Here is a 6,000-nt window from a genome sequence, read left to right as displayed (position 1 = left end):
TTATCCCCACCACCCCCCTCTGAGATGCTCCCAAACCTTTTGCAGGAATGCCTGAGCAACCTACGTAGCAACTGGTTTAGTTTATAGTATATTATAATAAGGTAACACCAAATAGCTGCCAGTTTCCCTTAATGCACCAGGCTATGAGCTCTGGTTGCTACAGGAGCAGTTATGGGAGACCTCTGCTGCTACATGAGCAGTTATGCCACCACAGACTTCTTCAAGAAGAGGTTTGGTAGGCTGCTGTAGGCATGAACCACGATTGCTCCTCCAAGGGAAGCCATCCCTGCTTGTGAGTCGTGTCTAATTCCCTCAGGGACAAAGCCAGTTTGAGAGATTGCTGTTCCCTCTCAAACGCCTAGCCACGCATTCACACTCCCACCCCACCCCAGAAGCTACCTCCCTCAGCTATGCTGATTCAGCTACCTTGTGAGCATGGTCTAAAACCTGTGAATTGACTGTGTTAATCTCTAGGACTTCTTTTTCAGTGCAAGAACTATTTTAACCAAATCTGTTGTCACTGGGTAATGACGTAGAGTCACAGCCTTAGGCTGCATGACATTCAAAATGAAAAAAATTTGTTTAACAGAAATTCTCCTGATTTACTCTGAACCACACCATACATCCTAGGTACAAGCTCATACAAGTTTGCAGATGATTCTTGTCTTACATGAGTCACCTGTGGTTACACGTAGTTGAAAACCTCCCTAACATCTTGGATTGAACCTATAAAGTGCCATATTCCTGTGTACAAAAAGGTCTAAACCAAGACTTTTTTCCCCTGTCATTGATAACTGTTAACTGAAAATGTATTAGCAAGACCTTGGCGTGACTGCAGCTGATGTAATTGAAACATCAAATTTGAAGCACAGCGCTTAGTATCTTTTACTTGGACACCTACAGCACACATTATCAAAGTAGCTTGTGGGAGGCATAGTTGCACACACAAACGCTTTTGCTGCTTCATGGCAGGACCTGCATGTACGTTCCGCACTCCTCATCACACCACCTTCAACGTGTACTTCATCACGGTGGTGTTAAAGGTAGCTTTAAGAACAAAATAGTCTGAAAACACATTGAGGACAAAATTCCATCCCGACTGATGAGCCTCGCTGATGAATGGAAATGTGGAGGATGAAAGGTTACAAACCAGGTTTGGGGAGCCTTTTCCTTGCTGACTGTCAAGTAGCGCCGAGGCTCTGAAGACACGTTTGGCAAGCAGCCCTTCAGCATACATCTCCATGTCACCCAGCAACAGTTGGGAGAAGATTCAGGCGGTTGTGGCACGTGAAATCATTGTGGTGTGTGTATGAAATGATGCTTGGATCTATGCCTAGCCTCAGGCTGAAAGTTCCCCAGTAAGACACTGAAGAATCATGGTCCTAAACACATTGCATTGTCTTCCTTTGAGATCAGGTCTCATCCTTCTTCCTTTAGCAAAAATCAACATTCAGATCTCCCTTGCACACGTGAATGCTGTTACCTGCATAGGTTTAATCACATGCATGCAATATTTCTACATGCACATAAAAGGCTGAGATTGTCTATTGAAAACATGTCCCAAGAAGCCTCTTCTAAGGCCACTGCTGGAAAATGGATTCTTTCTGACTCACAAAAGCATTAGAATATAGGAGCTGGCATGGCCACTGTCAGCAGACATACAGAGATTTACCCTACTCTCAGATTCACGGTATTGAACCTTTTGCTCCATTAGATTTGCCTTGTGTCCTTCTGTCAACAAAAATCAGTAGTGACTATGGCACGTCCTTTGTGGCGTGGATGAAGACTTACACGTTACATCTCACTCCCAATGTCGGAGACATTTCCAACCATGAACCCAACCCAAGAACAGAGAAACCATTTTTGTTCTGGTTGCAAGTGTAGGCTTAATCCAGGGCAAATCTCTGCGTGAGAGATTTCTTGTAAAAGAAGGAAATGTGTTCCATGGCTTTTTTTTAAACTTGTAGAAGTAATCTTATGACAAAAAGTAGGTCTACTCTAGACAGGTGATAAGAAAGACTGACCCTGGAAAACGAACATGTTACTACGTTGCCATTCTTTCCATCACTGTCTGATAAAGCTCACACTCTGTTCTTTAAATTCTCCTAAAAAACGCCTAACAAAACCAAGCCATGCCATTGCTGGTATTTCTACTATTAAGACCACGCAACAAGAAAACTTTCTCAAAGAAATCAGGTCATTGTAAAGCTCATAAAAAAGCAAACCACATCACAATCTGTTTTCAGCCTGATTCCCTACGGCATAGCAAGATAGGCATCTAGCATTTGGGAAGGCCTCAAATTAGCTCAGCTTTGTTTTGTTTACCCAAAATCAGTTCAGTGAAACCACACAGTCACAGACAGTCAACTGATCAAAATAGATTATGGTCTACCAATCACTTTCCACAATGCCTGCAGTCATCCAACTCTCCCTGCTATCTCACCAGCTATCTATGTTCTGGCTTCTGAACCAAAAATCAGGCTCTACTTAGTATCCACTTGTAACTGCCTTCCCAACTACCCAGCCTTAGGTTTTGGGACCAGGGCTACAGCCTCCTGAGTTGCATCTTCATGGTTTCTCCCAAATACAGCATTCTGCTAATATCACATTAAATCTTCAGACAGGAAATCTAATCCTGCTCATTTACAAACCAACCAGAAATGTTTTTAAGCATGTGAGCACAGATAATATCATCAACATCAATAGAACTTGCTTAGAATTAAGCATGTCCCTTAGCGTATTTCTAGTAAGGCCTTACGTTGGTGTAACCACGAGAAGGAACTACCCATTATCTGTAATCAGTAATTTAACTCTTTCTTGAATAGTAAAAACTGTGACTACCAGGCATATTTTTGTTATACTGCTGAAGTCAATCCTGATATTCGACAAAAGATGGTGGCTCAGGTCTTTGCAATTTTTTTATTCCTTACAGACAGTTTGTTCACATTATATGGACTAGTGAATAGGAAAGAGTCTTTGTTTAGCCAAATTTTCATGCCTATGCTTCATTATTTGGACTGCAAAAGCACTTACATGTCCCAGGAAATAAGATACATGCTGAAATACATTAAATACATTTTACAGGGGTAAAAAACGTATTGGGAAACAGAATTTGGTCCACAAACTGTTGTACTTAATTTAGCTTCAGTGAGCAAACAACTTCTCCCTTACAGGAAGAAATCCGACAACATAGATTTTTACTTCAAAGTGTACAGAACAAAGTCGGTGGCAAGGAATGATTTGGAGACAGTGTGGGTATTTTAAGGGCACTTTCTACCATTTGCAAAAATTACCAGCACTTTGGGTTTTCCTGATAAAAAGTGTTCTTCATAATGATCCTCACAGCAGGCTTATGAATTGGTTGAATCATCTTGTAACTACATCTACTGCCATCCAGAGGTAATTGGTAAAAGTTTGAAGAGTAAATCTAAGTTAATGGTATCGCTAACAGTGAGACATGAATACTGTACATTAGAGCAGTTCCTATCAAACACAAAGTTGTAGCCCAGCTGAACAGAAGCTACAAAAATAAAAGTTAAGTAAGATAATTCTTTATTCTTCTCCAACAGAAAAACAAAACCAACAGTATATCACATTGATGTTGTAGTTCTTTTGGTGCATCACATACCTCCTGCATTATGCTTTCTATTAATGTTTTGGACAAGTGTTTCTGCAAATTACACTCTGCCATTTTATGTTTTTCATGCAGGCCTCAACTGTGGTTAAAAAAAAAACAACCCAAAATCCCACAGCCTTCTTCATCCCAAAGAAAGACTGCACTTTGCCACAGCATCCAATTTCTGTCTGATCATCTCACAGTAAAGAAAGTAAGCAAACACTAAGGAATTAAGCACATACACATGCCGTGACATGTATTACTATCATTCATACTGAAGAAATAGAGAACCTCATGGAAAGAGAGAGTAATGATGAAATTGTTTAAGTATCTATGGATTGTGAGTGCCCACAGTTACGGATAACTGCTTTCAAGTCCTACGGCTGAGCACTCACAAATCCAGCCACAGGCAGTTCAAGAAATGCGGTATTTGAGATTCTAAAACTAGGAACCCAAAAGCAGAGACGGTCAAAATGAATAAGCATTTCTAAAAATTCATCCTTTAAAAAATTGCTGGAAAAGTCTATTAAGAAAGCTGGAGCACATATGAGATAATAAAAACATTCATTTCCTAACAGCTATTTCTATAATTCAACTTTGATATCAGCCTTTCATCTTTTCAAAAGCCCAAATTTTCAGCAGTACACACACACCTTTTCACTTAACAGAAGCTGTGTGCCTACTTGTAATTCTCAGCTCTAAACTGGGAGTTACAAGCTCGAAGCGTGGCTATGATTACTACAGTGGGCATCTCAGAAGCCACTTCTCACAATGGGATAGTTTCCCAAAATATCCATGACTCTATTTACAAATCTTGTTTGGTTTACAAATCCTTTCAAATATTCTTCCAGCTACCACCTTCCCAACCACACCATGAAATCACAAACTCAGAAATGTCCTGTCTGAATAACACACCATCGCTATGTACAGCAGTAACGATTTTGTAGTCAGGCTTCACTAACAGGCAACATTGAGCTGAGGACACTTGAAGCACAGTCGAATGAGGCTCCTTCTTCAGTTACACCCTGTGCTCACAGGACAAAAAGTTTGGCATTGCCAGTAAACTAAGCAGATAGTTCTTTCTTCTGCACAACAGGAGGAGGTCTAAACAAAGACTATAAAACTTCTGCTTGTAGTAAGTACGGCCTCACTCTGGCAAGGCCTACAGCAAAACCATCCAAGACTTCAGCTTGGTCAGGGTTTCTCCCATGTTCTTTGGAAGCCTGAATCCTTGAAAAGATGCAAGAAGCTTTTTCAGAATTATTCTCTAAACAGGTATTTAGATTATTTCTTTGTAAGTGTTTTTTGAAATAACTTTAAGAATGTGTGGTGACATCTACTTGTGACAAGTTTCAAAGACTTAATTTGCTGAAAGGGTGATTTTCATATACAGCAAAAAAACCCAATGCGAAAGCATTTACAGATTTCCTCTGTTGATTATAATTGTTACTGTTGAATCACGTATGTAGAGACTAAATACACAGGATCAATTTATTGCCTCCAGCAATGAAACGCACGACAAAGATCAGTAAAAGGAGAAAAAAGGCCATCAAAAAAATTCACCTTTGAACTCCATCTGAGACCAAGTACAGAATCTCTTGTCACTAATCTGTAATCGTAAGGGTGCCCCATTAGACTATTATCGCAAAGTAACACTGAAGCAATTGAGTAAAAGAACAGTCCTGTTTACTGCACTGGGACCACTCATACAGTACGTGACAATTTCTTAATACTTAAAAAGGCTGGAATTCAGTTCTACACAGCTGTTGCCAGAAAGTAATTTTTACCTTCTGAGATTCTTCTTTCCCTTCCTTGGCAGGTTCATGCTATCAGGTAAAACAAGAAGACCACTTCCCGGCATGCACTCCTTCTGCTATTCCAGTGATACACAGTAATCATTAACGTTTAAAGCAACTTTGGAAGTGCAACAGATACTACCAATTATGTCCTCTCAGTCCCAGAAATTTACCTGAAGGCTTCTGGGCTTTGTACAAATATAGACCAAAAGAACTCAAAGAGTTAGCTGCATAAGGATAAAACAGGAAGGTACAGGGATCAGTGTAAAGGTATTGACCAGACTGCCAAAACAGTGGACCTTGCAGTTCAAAAGTATAAATTTATGCCTAAATCTAAATCGAAATAGTGCATGTGCATCTCTTCAAGGAACTGTCTTTAGAGTTAATTTTATCTGTAATTCCAGATGAAAGTACGAGCTGCCCAAGACAGGGAACAAAATATTATCCAATGCAATGCCATCTTGTGGTAAACGGGAAAACTGTCTATGTCACCCGGCCTGGGTTTAAATGCACAGGGACTCTGCTGCGCCATAGTACACAAATCATGCTCAGAATTGCTGACTTGGGGGGGAGGGGGGGGAAGATTTT

Source organism: Gymnogyps californianus, chromosome 2, assembly GCF_018139145.2.
Source record: "Gymnogyps californianus isolate 813 chromosome 2, ASM1813914v2, whole genome shotgun sequence".
NCBI classification, from domain to species: Eukaryota; Metazoa; Chordata; class Aves; order Accipitriformes; family Cathartidae; genus Gymnogyps; species Gymnogyps californianus.
The sequence above is the reverse complement of the archived record's forward strand: the minus strand, read 5'-3'. Positions refer to the sequence as shown.